The sequence below is a fragment of the Ruditapes philippinarum genome, unplaced genomic scaffold (genome assembly GCF_026571515.1).
Source record: "Ruditapes philippinarum isolate M1 unplaced genomic scaffold, ASM2657151v2 ctg207_1_1_1_1, whole genome shotgun sequence".
NCBI lineage: Eukaryota > Metazoa > Mollusca > Bivalvia > Venerida > Veneridae > Ruditapes > Ruditapes philippinarum.
In genome coordinates, this window is record NW_026859581.1 from 232,770 (window position 1) to 252,210 (window position 19,441).

Consider the following 19,441-nt stretch of genomic DNA (forward strand, 5'->3'; position numbering starts at 1 on the left):
TCTATTACATCAACGTTGAGAAACCTGTGGAAAATTTGACATGATCATACTAACTTGAAGAAAGATTATGTACCTACAGTTAAGGCAGGTGTTTTTATATATTACTTATTTTATATCTAATGTCTCATTACATTAATCAAAAACAACTTCTAAAATACATATAAATAAAAACTCTGGAAATTAAGCTGGTTGAAATTTGTGTGAGCAATAAATAATTTTATAACTCATGCCATCAGTTAAGCATGCAAGAGATTAGAATAATAAATGTTTCTTTTCCATAGGAACATGAAACTCTATAAATAATAACGATAATATCCAAAAATACCTATAATATCCAAAATAGACCACCCATATTGTATAAGTTTATTTATAATTTATAGGGGGTAATTTTTGGATATTATCATTAATATTGGTTATTTGATATAATTTCAAGTTTCTGTGGTATTTTCTTTGGAACATACAAAAGAGTAGTCAAAATGAACAAAGTCTGTTAATTGATTTATTGGGAGGTCAATCTGCTACATGTATTTTGTTGAATTGCTTCGAAAACCTCGTCTGACCCATCAGTCTGTCAAATTGATAATACTACGTACATGTATAACAACAATTCGTAAAAAATGGCCTACTTGATTTTTGTTCTATTTTATAAACATTGCAATTTAATGTTTGAATATATTTGCATTTCATTTCTTTGAAAATTCTCCAGATCGTTATCTATTATCAAAGCGCGACTATGACCGTTTCATAAAACTACTTCTATAAATAGATTTAAGGACTTTCACAATGTTAAGGTCATCATTATATATACTAAATAAATAAATAAAATACATTAACTACAAAATAATTTCCTGTAGAAGATACAAATGTAAGAAATAAATTACCGAATTTGAGTTTATTTTTGTTTTATCTTTTATACTGCCTTCCCAGCGGTTGAGGCGTAAAACTATTTCCTATTCTCATTCATGCGCATCACCGAAGGGGAAAGAAACCAGTATATGACTTTCCATGATAGAAATCGGAAGGTATTCTTGATCCCGAATTTATTTTTAGCTGTAAATCGAAGGGATTAATTGATAAAAATCGGATCCATGGACAAAAAAAGTAAACACAAATACCTCCGCGTCTACGGACGCGGAGCAACAAAAGTATAACCCAAATGCAATAGCCCCGAGAGACCTGCATGGCATGATTGGCTTTTGGAAAGGCGTTTTTCATTTCTATTTATAAAGCTTATGAAATTTCGTAAAACAACACCATTTTTAAAGCCATTGTTTTTGTTTGGAAAATCTTCGTATCAGCAGAAAGCTTTACTGTAACGTTGCGAAAATGACTGCAAGAGGCACGTGTGTTAAATGGTATATGAGTTGTAAAGATTTTCATGACAAAATACCATTAGTATGCAGGTTGTTCTTTACATAAAGTTATGGTATAAAGCTCTAATTAAAGGCAAATGATAAAAAGTGGTCGGCATGGCAAGGTCGTTTTTTTGTCGGTAATTTGTTAATCTGTATATACAGTGTGTAAATTTTACTTTAAAAAACATTCCTTTTTGCCAAAAGTTAAAACACAATCTACCTGATCCCGTTGTGGATAAAATCATTTTTCTGGAACTTTCTTTATAACAACATTTGTCTGATTCTGTTGCATTAGCTGGGATCTTCTCAGTTGCAACACTATAAAGGACAAAGCTCTAGCCCAAGGATAATATTCCCGAGAGGCCTCAGGGCTTGGTCCTTATTTTAAATCGGCAACTTGTTTTTTATGTATAAAATATGTATCAGTTTTAGAAATAATTACCATTTTCTGAAGGCAACTGTTATAACACCATTTGTCTGTCGCGTACAAGTCCTTGCATTATTTCAGATGGTCTATGTTACACTTAAATAAAGATAAACAAACTCAAAGTGCATGACCAGACGCGCGTACTAGCAGTCGGATAATAAATGAAATATGAGTGAAGATTATCAAAATATTTATCATTTCATAAATCATTTATGTTTTTATAATAAGGTTGGCCACACAAATAATTATAGCATACATCTCTCGCCCAATGTTTCACTTTAACAATAATAATAATAATAATAATGATAAATATTTATGCATAATCGATTTGGAAAAAAACAAACAACAAAAGCACGCAGGCCAGAACTGTCTCGTCAAGAAAATGTTAAACCGCATTCTTATTGCATAATTAATCTCGAAATTGTTGTTTTTTGAGCTTTTGAAGCAAAGCAGTGATTCACAATATAGATTATAAGTAAAATACTGAAAACACTTCTGCAAAAGAAATAAATAAATAAATTAAAATAAATAAATACTGACTTTATATCTAAGAAAATTACGTTAAGTGATAATCGTCAATTATGCTCTAAATGCATTATCAAAATAGTATAAAACACATGTTTGCCCTTTCTAAAGAAGAGGACCTTTATTGATATCTGATGGTTAATCTAATGTGCCTTTAAGATTTGAAATACCAAAATAAAAATAGTTAATAAATGAGTCCCAGTTTTAGATGTTGGCAGGCTGTTAACATATTTTTACGTTTTTATCAAAACAACTTTCAGCAAGTATATATAAATGTTTGAGAAGTTGTCAGAGGAACATGACCGTTCTCCTAAAATGTGCTTCAGAATTGTGAAAAATTAAAATATTTTGTCTTTAAGTGAGGATTTGTTATAGTATTTGTCAGCAACAAAAAACATGATGAAATAAAAGTAACTTAATGTAAAAGAAATTATACAGTCATTGTGATTCCAAATTAACTTTTTATCAGACCAGATTAAATTAAAGTTGAAAAAACATACAACATATTAACAACAAGTTGAAGTAGTGAATTACCAATTTGGAAAATCTATTTCATCAACGTTGAGAAACCTGTGGAAAATTTGACATGGTCATACTAACTTGAAGAAAGATTATGTACCTACAGTTAAGGCAGGTGTTTTTATATATTACTTATTTTATATCTAATGTCTCATTACATTAATCAAAAACAACTTCTAAAATACATATAAATAAAAACTCTGGAAATTAAGCTGGTTAAAATTTGTGTGAGCAATAAATAATTTTATAACTCATGCCATCAGTTAAACAAGGATTGATGTATTCAGGCAGAAAAATTAAAAGATAAAAAGCGTGTAGTTCGGCAAAAAACAAGTCTAAAGTGGCCACGCAAAAGAAACTGAAAACATGACGTGTATTATCTTACAAAAGAAACTGAAAATTAAGACGTGTGTAGTCCGACAAAAGAAACTTAAAACAAGACTTCTGGCAAAAAAAGGTGAAAACAAGACGTGTGTACTCTGACGAAAGAAAGTGAAAACAAAACAAATGAAGTCTGACAAAAAATGACACCAAGATGTGTGCAGTCTGGCAAAAGAAACTGACAACAAGATGTGTATAGTCTGAAAAAGAAACTACAACAAGATGTGTGTAGTTTAACAAAAGAAACTAAAACATGAAAATGTGTAGTTTTGCAAAAGAAACTGAAAACATAACGTGTGCAGTCTGGCAAAAGAAACTAAAAACAAGACGTGTGTAGTTTGAAGTATGACAAATCACTTTTTAAAAAGAGGCATGTCATTCTATAATTGACGTTACCATATAAATAAGAATGGTATAAGCTCACAAATTTGTTCTAAATTTAATCTGGTACACAACGTAAGTAAAAGAGAAAACGAGCTGAAAAAACATTTTTCATAGTAATTATATTGATTTGATAAGAGAGACAACGAGTTATGACGTGAACTAAAATTGTTATGACAAACAATTTTCATACCAAATGATTTAAGTTTATCAATTACCTATCCTTATATAAACAGACCAATCTACACGAATAAATAGCATGATATCTATTATCATATCAATTCTTTTCCTTCAGTCTTTCAAGATCTGCATTCATTTATAAAACAAAAATTTGTTCAATTTCCGAATTTTTTAATAAGATCTAATAATATTTACTACAAATGAAAAAAGTATACTGATATTTTTTATTTGTAATTTAGCAAAAATATACACACAATACAATGTTAAAAATGTATAGTTTTCAGATGAAATATCTTTACGTGGTATGAAGCTTAACCTTTTCAACTATTAAATGGCATGATTGACTCTTCAGTATGAAAATATTTTTTTATTTAATATAAAGGCTTAACAAAGTATCTGCTATTTAGACTTCATAGTGAGAAATTATTTAAACATCGGAACCTATATTCAATTCTTTTAACAGTGTTGTACTAAAATCTATAAAAATGAATATTTCAAACCTGGATGATGATGATTCATTGGATGATTTTATTTTATTTCGTATGTACATGAGAAAAGTGTCGTTCTTTATTAATGCATGTGTGTTTGCTGTAGGACTTTTAGGAAATTGTATCTCTCTTACTGTTTGGATCAAAGGAAAAAATACAAGAAAGCTAGCATGTTCAATGTACTTTATATGTTTTTCAGCATCTGACAGTTTTTGTATGCTATATAGATTAACTACAAATGTGGTATTTAATCCATGGACGAATTCTGTCATACCTTTGACACTGTCCTTTGAGTGCGTATTGCTATGCAGTGATTTGTTTTGTCCTCAGCTCTCAGCCTGGTTGATTGTTTGTATTTGTGCTGAAAGAACGTTGAGTATTTGTTTTCCATTACAATTCAATACAAAGGGGGCTGGCAGAAGAGCAAAATTTGCCTTTATTACACTTTTCATTTTACTTGCTGGAATGAACCTGTATGATGCAACTTTAGTATGTAATGGCTACTACTCTAGCTCAGGATATACAATAAGACATATCTCAGACGTGTATGTCTTTGGTGTATTACCACTTTCGTTTATAACAATATGCAATATAATACTTATTGTAATTCTTTGTAAAAGGAAATCATCTGTTGTAAGCAGTAGCAGAAGACATTTGACAAAATTCACGCGTTTAAGTACAGTAACAGGAATCTTCCACTGTGTTTGTGTACTCCCATATATGCTAGTATCACTATCTGAAACTGACTATATTGACCTAAACATAGAAATTAAAAGTTATTCTACCTTTGCTTTTGTATCTTATTTTCTTCTCTTTTTAAATAACGCTTTTAATTTTTTACTCTACTCATTGGCATCCAAAGATTTCCAGCAAGACTTAAAGCAACTACTTTGTATCTGAAGGAAATGTGAATAATGACATAAACAATACATTACTTTGTATGTGTGTGATTCATCACATGTGAAGCATAAAAAGTAGACAAATATATTGTTGGCTGGAACAGTATGGCACAGCCTCTGTCAGGGTCAGAATTATTAAAATTGATTGCATATACAGGTATATGACATAAACTTGGTTCTATTTACCAGTTTATTATGTTAACTTGGTTGTATTTACATGTGCAATTGTATATGATATAAACTTTGTTGTATATACCGGTATATCTTATAGACTTGGTTCCATATACCGGTATGATATATAAACTTGGTTATATTATATAAACTTGGTTCTATTTACCGGTATATTATATAAATTTGGTTGTTTTTACCGGTATATTATTTTATTCTTAAGCAGAATTCAACACTTTATCACGAAAATGGTGGTTTTTTGAATTTTGTATTATCCGCAGATGTGTTCATACGGCGGTTATCATGGAACCTTCAATATGACACAGTGGTGCCGTTCCATGATAAGCAGTGTATGGTCTCCAAGTAAAAGAATGCATGTTCTCTAAACGAGACAACAATGGGCGAAACTAAATAAAATGGAATTTTGAAAGGGGATCTGATGTTATGAAGCCCTGCATATCACAGAAAAAACGTCAAAAGACAAATTTAAAAAGCAGGCGGCATATCCCTAAGGTGATTATACAGTATTCAAGTAGGAATACTGGATCCACCCAAGTTGAAAATGGCCAAATAGAAGAATCTAAAAGTACCATATAACATGTATACACAGCAGTAATGTCGTGCTGAACGATCTTCAAGGATCGAAAATATAACATCATTGATTAAATTTACGGGAGACTTTTTACATCCGCCACACGGAACAAATAACACTGATGTGACAAAAAAGCATAAAGCTCCAACAACACCATGAGTAATGCACAGTTGGCATACACTTTGTTAATTCATGTTTAAGTAGATATATAAAAATGTTACTTTTTTAATATATTTTTTTAAAATGTCGTTTGAAATTGTATTATCAATTTCACTGCTGGTGTATATGTTAAAACCATTACTTTTTTAATATATATATTTTTAAATCTTATATGAAATTGTATTATCAACATCACTGCTGGTGTATTCGTTATTTGTTGTATGTTATATAAATGTCGTTTAGAATCTATCAGTAGCGTAATTTAGGTAGTTTTCATATTTTATCCTTAATATTTTTATTGTCAATTGTAAACCATCATTATTAAAGGCAATCTTGACAGCGAAAATAATTATTATCTGGTACAATATTTAGGTCTCTCCTGTTAACAAACATTTACCTAATACAGTAATAAGATCCTTGCAATATTTACATTACACGGTATCAAAGTCCCCCCCCCCCCTACTTATGCCAAACATCATTTCACCACTGTTTAAGCTGCTAATGCTTTTATTCGATGTGACCTTTGAAGCATATGTGTTTTTATAAAAAATATGAAACAAATGTAACTGCCTGCGCCATAGCACCGTCTTGATAATTTGATTTTGGGTATATTTTTATTCATATTATTTCATTGGTTAAATGTGATTGACTTTATTCCTAAAAAGGACTTACGCATTTGTAGATTCTTTTTAAGTATCTGTATGTTTTATGAAAATATGATGTGCATGTATTCTTTAACAAAGTTTCTAAGACTTGAATCAAATTCTAACGCCAGAAACATACATTAGTGTCTTTACTTTTGCTTTCCTCAATTTGTTTTTGATCATATTATTCAAATAATGCCATACTAACTTTAGAGATTAGTTTTTTTATATACAGTATTTTCTCAAGAATTTAATTGGTCATGAATTAAAATGTTAGGTAAACAATTTCTATTTGGTTTAACGTCGCACCAGTCATATGGCGACTTTCCGGGAAAACAGGTACCCGAGAAGAAGCACCGACGTTCTGTGAGCTAGCTAGCTAGCCCTTAAATAGTTAAGAAATTTATGTCCAAATAACATTTGAATATATTATAAAAAGATGAACAACGTTGTTTTTTTTCAATTCTGTTTATGTGAAATACATATTGCCCGAATTGGTACATACACTAATTGTGTGTTTGACAAACATTGTCAATACATTAAAATATTTTTGTTTCACAATTATAGTCAAAACATGCCTTTATTTTCTGTTTAACAATAATTGTCAATACATACCGTTATTTTCTGTTTTTCAATTATTGTCAATACATACGACTATTTTTCTGTGTTTCAATTATTGTCAATACCTCTTATTTACATATTTTTGCATGAAATATTATTACTTGTAGTTATTAAAATATTGTCAATACATAACATAATCTTCTCCATTACAATTTATGCAGCATTTATTTTTTTCCTGTTTTATAATTACTATCAATACATACCATTATTTTTGTTTCACCATTTTTATCAATACATACCATTATTTTCTGTTGTTTCTTTTTTAATGATTGAAAATATATAGTGTTACTTTCTGTTTTAGAATTATTGTTAATACATACTATTGTGTTTTGCTTTACAGTTATTTTCAATACATGCCATTATTTTTATTTAACAATTGTTGTCAATTTATACCGCTATTTTTCTGTTAAACAATAATCATCGATCGGACAATGTTGGTCTGTTTATAAATCATTATTCATACATACCATTATTTTCCTTTTTCAATTACTGTCAACAAATGCCTTTCTTTTTGCTGAACAATAAATTATTATTTTCAATACATTTTTCAATGCTATTTTTATGTTTTACAATAGTTATTAATCAGACCATGTTTGCATGTTTTAGATTATTGTCAACACATACCATTATTTTTATCTGTTTTACAATTATTGTCCTTTCGTCCCTTTTTTCTGCCTTACAATTATTGTCAATACGTACTGTTATTTTTTCTGTTTTAGAGTATTTGTCAATACATCAAAATATTTTTGCTTCACAATTATTGGCAAAACGACCATTACTTTTTTTCAATCTAACCATTATTGTCAATACATACCACTCTTTTTCCTGTTTTACAATTATTGTCAATACAAACCATTATTTTTTGTTTCAACATTATTGTTAATACATACCATTATTTCACTGTTTGTTTGTTTTTTAAATAGTGTCAACACATACATTTTTTGTTTTACTATTATTGTCAATATATACCGTTATTTTTCTGTTCTACAATATTTGTCAATACAAACATTATTATTTTTTCACCATTTTATCAAAACATACTATCATTTCCCTGTTTTACAATTACTGTCATTTTGTCAAAACATACTATTATTTCCCTATATCACAATCATAGTCAACACATACCTTTTTTTTTGTTTTACAATAATTGTCATTTCGTACCATTTTTTTCTGCCTTACAATTATTGTCAATACGTATCGTTATTTTTATTTTGTTTTACATTATATTTACATATAAAATATATTGCAGAAACCTGGCTATTGTCTTTCTATTCTTTCTTTCCGTAGACTTTAAAAAATGCAAAATGTAAGAATTTTTGTAAAAAATACTCTATTTTATGGTGTAATTCGAAAAAACAACATATGTATGGTTGTGTTGCGGACTAGCCCTTGTGGAAGTTTACAAATTATTTATCATTTAATGATTAACCTGTCCGCGCACTGTCTTTGCCCTGTCCTGTTTTTGTTTGGGGTCCGCCTGGGCTCCTTGCAACTTGTTCTTGTTGCTGGGTCGTATGGGAATGCCGCCTTTCCTTGTTGATCTTGTTAATCATATTTTAAGGGTTTTCTAAAACCACTATTATCACAAAGCTAAAACCCAACGGCAAAATCCCCGAGAGGCCTGCATGGCATGGTTGTATTTTAGATCGGTTATTTTCCTTTCTGTATATAATGCTTAAGAATTTTCGTAACAAAAACCCACAATTTTTTCTATAGCCACTGTTTTAGTTTGGAGAATCTTCTTAATAGCAGAAAGTTCTAACGTTAGGAAAATGATAGCAAGAGGCACGTGTGTTATGGCATAAAAAAGTATAAATTTTTGTTACAAAATACCATTTTCTAGTGCAAAACCATTTAAACACAAATTGTGTTATACTATGCGGTTTAGATCTGGCATAACCCTGCAGATTGTTCTTTACAGCAATTTTTGGTACAAAGCTCTAAGCAAAAGCAAATGATCTCTTGTGGTCCGCTTGGCAAGGTCGTTTTGTTTTGGATCGGCGATTTGTTTATCTGTATATACAGTGTATAAATTTCATTAAAAACAAATTCCTTATTGTCCACCGTTAAAACACAATCTTCCTGATTCCGTTGTGGATAAGCACTTGTATCAGTTTTAAGATCCTGTAATACATTTTTTTATATTTTTATATCATAAATGGTATGATCAACTTAAGATTTATCAATAGTGTAAGTTCCAAAAGCATTATTTATAAAGATATTACCGAATTTAGCATTTCATGTAAATAAAGGGAGGTAATAAGAAATTTATTTTCTTTAAAGTCAATTTTTCAATAAGAAATGAATGCGTATGTTTAAATAATTACATATTATATGCTCAAATATTTGCAGTACATATTTTACATATTCTTAGATGTTTGAAAATTGTTTTATAAGCATAATTATATACATATATAAAATTTCGATTAAGTGTGGTAACAACCTCATTTACAACATACCTGATCTTTAAGTGTTCTTCTTTATAGCAATATAAGGCTAAAAGCTCTGACCAATAACAAATGACCTCGTGTAATAAAGTTCTCGGAACAGCGATTTGTTAATCAGTATATAATGTTTATGACATTCCATTAAACATTTCTGGAGCCAACGGTTATAACTACATTAGTTTAATTCGGTTGCAGATTAGCCTTCATTTAGTTTAGACGTTCTATACAGCAAAATAACGCTCAAAGCTCTAGTCCTTGAGAAAAAGCCACGATGGGGCACAATCCATAGTGGTTTTATTAATTAATTGGCAATTTTTTCTGTCTTATAATGTTTCTTAAATTAAACATGTATATAGAGCCAACCGTTAGAACGCAATATGTCTGATTCTCTTTCAGATAAGCTCTTCTAAACTATCTGCAATATCAGGCACGAAGCTCTAATCCAAGGGAAAATACATCAAGAGGCTAGCAATAAATGGCTGTTTTTAATCGAAAATTCGTGCTCCTTATATATTTCATGTACATGTATATATTTTGTAAAATAAACAATTTCTGGAAACATCTTTATAACAAGATTTGTCTTATTATGTTGCATGAAACTTTTAGTATTTTTTCTTCGCTTTTTTAGTTTATCCGCAACGGAATCAAGAGATGGTGTTTCAAAGATAGTCAGCAGAAAATGGTGTTCTTTTGCGAACAATTTTATATATCATATTGAGAAGAATCAAGTTCCCGAACGGAAAAACGACCATTTTCATTTACTAAGAGAAGTTTGTTTGCATGATTTTCAGATTATTGGACGAAATTTGTAAAATGACTTTCACGACTTTTAAGCAAGCGACATTTTTTAAAGCATTCCAGGGATAAAATGCAAATGTCATAGACTATCAACATAAAATTGTGCAAAAACAAATATTCAAAGAACGCAATTATTCCAAAAGTGGTGATATTTTAGGCATGTTTTGTTCGAGGAAAATCACTTTGGTCTTTATATTTCCGAACAATAAAATATTCAAGGAATTTACGTAATAGTGTTATTATTTTGTTCCCCAGACACACTAAAACATCTCCACACTACTCCTAGAAAACAAAACAGCAAAAATAATATGTGAGTTTGGCATGCTTAAATGTTGGCAAAAACAACAAAATACTAATTATGACGTCAGTAAATGAATGCGTTCATTTTGTAACACTCCTTTAATATGTCAGCTAGAGTTTTCCTACCTTTTGGTAAATTTGGTTTGTGATCATTCATATTGTTGTGTTTTTAAGCTGGATGCCTCTAGATAATAAACAACCTCAAAAAATGTATACTAATTAAGATGTTAAGAAAAGTACAAATATTTACAATTAAACTAATGATTTACATGTTACATGCAATAAATGACTGAATTTGCAATATTTAACACCATATTGATATACTGCGTGACGAACGCAGTAAAGTTTTTTAATAATAAATATTTTTACTTTTATTCGGTTATTTACGTAAATTATTTCCTCTGCTCTCTGAAAATATTTTACCTTTAAATGAAAGTTCAAAGTTTTAATGAAAAATAGCATGAATCTGCAAAATGCGGTTGTCAGCGCGGAAAGCAAAAGCTGGAATAAGCAACAGTTTGACAGTTTTTAGAAAGAAATTTGAAAGTTTTTTTGCGAAAAAACATTCGGGACATGGCTGGCAGGATGGCACAAAAAGATTTCCTTATTATTATTGCAAAAAAACTGTTTTTATACATCCGAAGATTTTAGAGGCGTATTTTGGTATGGCGTTATCCATTCGTCTGCCTGTCCATAGACAATGGTTTCGACATCATTACTTTTGAATAAGCACACTGATTGTGTTAAATTTAACATGTAAGTATATTTATCAAAGCACAGATCATATTCGATATTAAGCTGCAATCAACTGATTTTACCTTTTTTTAGAGTTATTTCCCGATTTTCCTGAATTTTCTATGAAGTTATTGGTTTCCGCGGCATAAATTTTGAAGGCTTTCAATGATTGTGTTTATATATGACATTTAAGTATATCATACCAAAAACACTGGACAAGTCAGATATTTTGCCGTAATCATACAACTTATATTGAAAGTTATGCACCCTTTTTAACTGGAGTTTTCTATGGAGCTTTTAGTTTCCGCAGAATAACTATTGAAAAATTTTAGTGAATGAGTTTATATTTGGCATTATTGTTTGCTATATGAAAACAAAATTTAAGTTCTATTTTTGCTGTAATCAAATTATTATTGATAGAGTTATGTGCCTTTTAACCATTGATTTTTGTGTGAAATTGTTCATGTCCACAAGATGTATTTTGAAGGATTTTTATCTCTGTAATCCAAGAGGCTTTGGCCTAAGCTTATACATGACATGGTCATAAGTTCTTGCACGTCATGGTTCTATTTATATAGAAGTAAGTAAATAGTTTATTATTACTTCTCACTTTTTCCGTAATGTTAATTTCCCATAAGCTTTTGTGAGTTTTTCTTACTGTTAATGCAAGTGTATCACGTGACTAAGAAATTTGTTTTTTTTACAAAGGTAACAGTACCTTTTAACAGTATAAATAAAATCTGGCCGCCATTATTTTCTCGATTTGTTTTTATTTTCGAAGTTTACCACGATAGGGCATCACCAGAAAAAAATTAGTTGCATGCACCCATAAGTGCTTTTTGCGTATAAGATATCTTTTTGTTGAATAGTATAGAAAGTTAACATCGTTTACATCGGAAGTAATTGCAATATGAGTACTTATGTTTCAAACTGGAACATGCAGCCGAGTACAGCATGCATCAAAGGATTATTTAACAATTTTTATCAGTGAAACATTACGGTAGACAGACATAGGATACCTTCGTTATTTTATAAATGCACTTTATTAAAAACCATGCGAAGAATATTCTGGATACAAAAAGATTAGATTTAACAGATCATAACCCTATAAATGGGTTTGTGTTTTGTTTTCTAAATAAAACACATCTTATTGTATGTTTATGGATGGTAGATATCATAACTTGCTTAAAGAATGAAAGAAAAATAACTTGTCAAGTACGAATAAAGTACAGTACACTACAGTATGATTAGGTTAGGGCAGTTTAGCTATTGTAACTCTTTGTTTAATCTTTTTACAATTATATTTAGTTGATCAACAATGAAATATAAATAGAAAACTCCCAACACCGACCAATGGACTTCCCCTCGGAGCTTGCACGTCGCTAAGAAGGCACAGGGCATCGGCAGAAGTTTTGAAGACTGGGAACGGCAAATAAAGATCGGACCAGCTGCCGATGTTCTGACTTATGCCGAGTGAAGTGGCCCTACAAAGTAGGTGCTTGGGTCGACGAGGACGGTGTGCTACGGTGCGTGAGCCCCTCGCACGATTAAACGGCTTTAACGGCAGGCCTTTTTCTGGCACCAACAACCCTTTTCAGGGATAATCTTTCCTATTGTCACAGGTTACTGTACAGTTATGTTCTCATTGACCGCCGTACAGTGACTTACTGTTGGCTGAAAATTCATATCTTTGGCTAATACTCCGTGGACATTGCATGGAGGTAAATTATCACCACTTTCTGCTTCAAAATTAACTCTTTAAGGGCATGACTAGTGACATGTCCGGGGTACGTACTCGTCAGCGAAAGCTACAGTTTGTGCCCGAAAGGGCGGATAGACCCTCATTAAGCATTAACTACAGACATACATACAGCCCAATGGACATATAAGTCACCTTATACAAATTATATTGTGAATCGTCTTAAAATTAACATATCACATCAAACAAACAATGATAACCATTTTCGTAATTTGGGGTTTATCTATTTTTTACAACCTTTTAATAATAACTTCACAATACAATATATTTTAAAACAGAAAAACAAACAAATTGATACAATGACATTGTATATATTTTTTGGCTTTGCACTGTGAAATATTTCATTAGACTTCTAGGATGTTTAAATTATTAAAATGCACAAATGAAACAGATGTGGGAGTAAAGTAAAACCTATATGGTTCTCTAAATAATCTGTTTTTACAATTTTCCGAAATGTCAATAGGGGAATTAATCAGCAATTTTACATGTTTTAGCGAAAATACGTAAAATTACATACAATTATACGAAATTAAAGGCCCAGTATGCAAAAAATGTATAAAGTATATTTCTGAAATATTTCCGTTTTTTGTATACAGTACTGCTACCATTTCAGTAACGTTACTTACTTTGTCGTATACCTGAACCATCCTTTGCTTCTTTTGCCTTTAGGAACTTTTCACAGTTGACATTGATTACTTTTATATGGAAGTCAAAATACCACTTTGTTTGCAGATGACTAGTTTTATGACATGTTACTTCATATTCATTTGCTAGTTAACTGATAATCGTCAAATATGCTCTAAATTCATTATCAAAATAGTATAAAACACATGTTTGCCCTTTCTGAAGAAGAGGACCTTTAAATGAAGATTGCAATACCTACCATGAATGAAACAGATAAACTTTTTTTTTCTTTTCACAAACCCAGATATGATAAGATTACTTGCAAAACTTGTAACATTCTTACTAAAAGAAATACAAAAGTAATGTTATATTCAAATAACTCAAGAAAAATAAGATCTTAGTAGATGATAAGTATGTTTGAACTCAGAATTTTTAAACCATTTTAAGTGATATTTTATCCCTTTTAATTATTTTTTTACGGTGTTTTAACTTGTAAATGCCTGTATGATAGCAAGTATTTTAAATATAAGTATTTTATGTATATAAGGGAGACAACTCCGAAATGTATATAGACAGTATATGTCTGTGTAGATTATGAAGTTGTCCCCTTTATAAGCTATAATTGTCTCATATAATTCTATAATAAGAATGGCTATACTTGAAATGTATGTATTATATCTGTTTTATGTCTGTTTTTATATGTAAATCATGTATAGATGAGACATAAGTAAATAGATAAATAAATATTGTATTAATTTCTAATACCCGGTAGTTAATAATGCGCCTTAAAGATTTGAAATACCAAATATAAATATTTAATAAATGAGTCCCGGTTTTAAATGTTAGCAGGCTTTTAACAGATTATTACGTTTTTATCAAAACAACTTTCAGCGAGTATATATAAATGTTTTAGAAGTTGTCAGAGGAACCGTTCTCCTTAAATGTGCTTGAGAATTGTGAAAAATGAAAATATTTTGTCTTTAAGTGAGGATTTGTTATAGTATTTGTCAGTAAAAAAATGATGAAATAAAAGTAAATTAATGTAAAAGAAATTATACAATTATTGTGATTCCAAATTAACTTTTTATCAGACCAGATTCAATTTCAAAGTTGAAAAAAACATTCAACATATTAACAAGGAGTTGAAGTAGTGAATTACCAATTAGGACAATTTATTTTATCAACATTAAGAAACCTGTGGAAAATTTTACATGGTCATACTAACTTGAAGACAGTTTATGTACCTACAGTTAAGGCAGATGTTTTATTATATTACTTATTTTATATCGAATGTCTCATTACATTAATCAAAAAGCACTTCTGAAATGCATATAAATAAAAACTCTGGAAATTAAGCTGGTTAAAATTTGTGTTAGCAATAAATAATTTTATAATTCATGCCATCAGTTAAACAAGGATTGATGCATTCAGGCAGAAAAATAAAAAAGATAAAAAGCGTGTAATCCGGCAAAAAACAAGTCGTAAGTGGCCAGGCAAAAGAAACTGAAAACATGACGTGTGTCATCTTACAAAAGAAACTGAAAACTAAGACGTGTGTAGTCTGACAAATAGAAACTTAATACAAGACGTCATGCAAAAGAAAGTGAAAACAAGACGTGTATAATCCGACACAAGAAAGGGAAAACGAGACGAATGAAGTCTGACAAAAAATGACAACAAGATGTGTGCATTCTGGCAGCAGAAACTGACAACAAGACCTGTATAGTCTGACAAAAGAAACTTAAATCAAGATGTGTGTAGTATAACAAAAGAAACTAAAACAGGAAAGTGTGTAGTTTTGCAAAAGAAACTGAAAACAAGACGTGTGCAATCTGACAAAAGAAACTAAAAACAAGATGTGCGTAGTTTGAAGTGTGACAAATCACTTTTTAAAAAGAGGCATGTCATTCTATATCTGAGGTTACCATATAAAAAGAATGGTATACGCTCACTAATTTGTTCTAAATTTAAACTGGTACACAACGTAAAACGTAAGCAAAAGAGAAAACGAGCTGAAAAATATTTTTCATAGTAATTATATTCATTTGATAAGAGAAACAAAGACTTACGATGTGAATTAAAAATTGTTATGACAAACCAAATGATTTAAGTTTATCAATTACCTATTCCTATTTAAACAGAACAATCTAGACGAATGAAAGCATGACTTAATATAAAAATATCAATTCTTTTTCTTCAGTCTTTCAAGATCTGCATTCATTTATAAAGCAAAATTTTGTTCAATTTCCGAATTGTTTTAATAAGATCTAATAATATTTACTACAAATGAAAAAAAAGTATACTGATATTTTTTATTTGTAATTTAGCAAAAATATACACACAATACAATGTTAAAAATGTATAGTTTTCAGTTGAAATACCTTTTCAACTATTGAATGACATGTTTGGCTCTTCAGTATGTATTTTTTTTTATTTAATATAAAAGCTAAACAAAGAATCTGCTATTTAGACTTCATAGTGAAATTATTTAAACATAGGAACCTATATTTGATTCTTTTAACAGTGTTGTACTAAATTTATCAAATGAACATTTCAAACCTGGATGATGATGATTCATTGGCTGATTTTATTTTATTTCATAAGCACATAAGAAAAGTGTTCAACTTAATATAAAGGTTTTTCGAAATATCTGCTATTTGGACTTCATATAGAGAAATTATTTAAACATCGTAACCTATATTCAATTCTTTTAACAGTGTTGTACTAAAATTTGTAAGATGAACTTATCAAATGCTGATTATGATTATTATGCTGAATTTAAAACAAACATAAAAAAGTGTTTTTTCTTTATTGAATTATGTGTGTTTGCTGTAGGATTTTTAGGAAATTTTATCTCTCTTACTGTTTGGATCAAAGGACAAAATACAAAAAAGCTAGCATGTTCAATGTACTTTATATTTTTATCAGCGTCTGACAGTTTTTGTATGCTATATAAACTAACTACAAATGTGGTCCTTAATCCATGGACGAATTCTGTCATACCCTTTACACTGTCCTTTGAGTGTGTGTTGCTAAACAGTGATTTTTCTCCTCAGCTCTCAGCCTGGATGATTGTTTGTATTTGTGCTGAAAGAACGCTGAGTACTTGTTTTCCATTACAATTCAATACAAAGGGGGCTGGCAGAAGAGCAAAATTTGCCTTTATTTCACTTTTCATTTTACTTGCTGGAATAAACCTATACAATGCAACCTTCTTATGTAATGGCTTCTACTCTAGCTCAGGATATACAATAAGACATATCTCAGACGTGTATGTCTTTGGTGTATTACCACTTTCGTTTATAACAATATGCAATACAATAACTTTTGTAATTCTTTGTAAAAGGAAATCATCTGTTGTAAGCAGTAGCAGAAGACATTTGACAAAATTCACGCGTTTAAGTTTAGTTACAGGAATCTTCCACTGTGTTTGTGCACTCCCATATATGCTACTATCACTATCTAACACTGACTATATTGACCTAAACATAGAGTTTAAAAGTTATAATACCTTTGCCTTTGTATCGCATTTTCTTCTCTACTTAAATAACGCTTTTAATTTCTTACTCTACTCATTGGCATCCAAAGATTTCCAGCGAGACTTAAAGCAACTACTTTGTATCTGCAGGAAATGTTAATAAAAACATAAACAATTCATTAGATTGTATAAGTTTGAATCATCACATGTGAAGCATTTAAAGTAGACACATAAATTGTTGACACACCAAAGGACCCTGGAACAGTATGGCACAGTTTCTGTCAGTGCAATTGTATATTATATATTCTTGGTTGTATCTACCGGTATATTTTATAGACTTGGTTGCATATACCAGTAAGATATATAAACTTGGTTGTATGTTATTGTATATTATATAAACTTGGTTGTATTTACCGGTATATTATGTAAATTTTGTTGTTTTTATCGGTATATTATATAAACTGCATTGTATATACCGGAATATTATATAAACTTGGCTGTATGTAGCGGCAATTATATAAATTGGTGTTATATACCAGTATACTATATAAACTTGGTTGTATATACCGGTATATTATATATACTTGGTTGTATATACCTGTATATTATATAAACTTGGTTGTATATACCGGTATATTATATAAACTTGGTTGTATATACCGGTATATTATATAAACTTGGTTGTATATACCGGTATATTATATAAACTGGGTTGTATATACCGGTATATTATATAATCTTTGTAGTAGATACCGGTATATTATATACAGAGATAAAACTACCGTTTTGTAATGTCTACGTGTCCTCCGTGACTTCGAAACAACGTGAGTCCATGTGTTTTTATTTTTTTCATATTTTTTATATTATTAAAGCTACCTGACTTTCTTAAAAGTTGTACAGACTAAGAATTATGTAAAATGTAGAGAAATGTCATTATGTGATGTGGTGGATGGTGTGTAAGGAGTGAATATTTCTAAACTCGAAATAATTCCTTTATGTAATAAAAAGATAGATTTCAGAACATCATAATATAGAATAGAGAAAAACATTGTCCTAAAAGAAGCCCAACAAGACAAAATTATCAATTTTGATGAGCCTGTTTATGGACAACATTGGAAAGTGCAAGTTACGCCCACGCCTCCTAGCACCGGCTTAAGCAGAAGTCAACACTTTATAACGAAAATGGTGGAATTTTGAATTTTGAAATATCCGCAGATGTGTTTACATGGCGGTTATCAGGGAACTTTTACTGTGACATGGTGGTGCCATTCCATGATAAGTGATAAGTGGTGTATTGTCCTCAAGTAAAAGAATGCATGTGCCCTAAACGAGACAACACTGGGCGGAACTAAATGAAATGGAATTTTGAAAGGGAGTCTGAGGTTAGACAAAACGTCAAAAGACAAATTTAAAAAGCAGGCAGCATATCCTAAGGATGATTATACAGTATTCAAGTAGTAATACTGGATCCACACAAGTTGAAAATGGCCGAATAGAAGAAACTAAAAGTATCATATAACATGTATACACAACAGTAATGTCGTGCTGAACGATCTTCAAGGATCGAAAATATAACATCATTGATTAAATATACGGGAGACTTTTTACATCCGCCACACTGAACAAATAACAATGATGTGACAAAAAAAGCATAAAGGTTTTTTTTAAAACTGGACTGCAACAACAGCATCTATGAGTAACACACAGTTGGCATATACTTTGTTAATTCAGGTTTAAGTAGATATGTAAAAATGTTACGTTTTTAATATATTTTTTTTTAAAACTGTCGTTTGAAATCGTTTATCAATTTCACTGCTGGTGTATATGTTAAAACTATTACTTTTTTAATATATATATATATTTAAAATCTTATATGTAATTGTATAATCAAATTCACTGCAGGTGTATTCGTTATTTGTTGTTTGTTATATAAATGTCGTTTAGAATCTATCAGTAGCGTG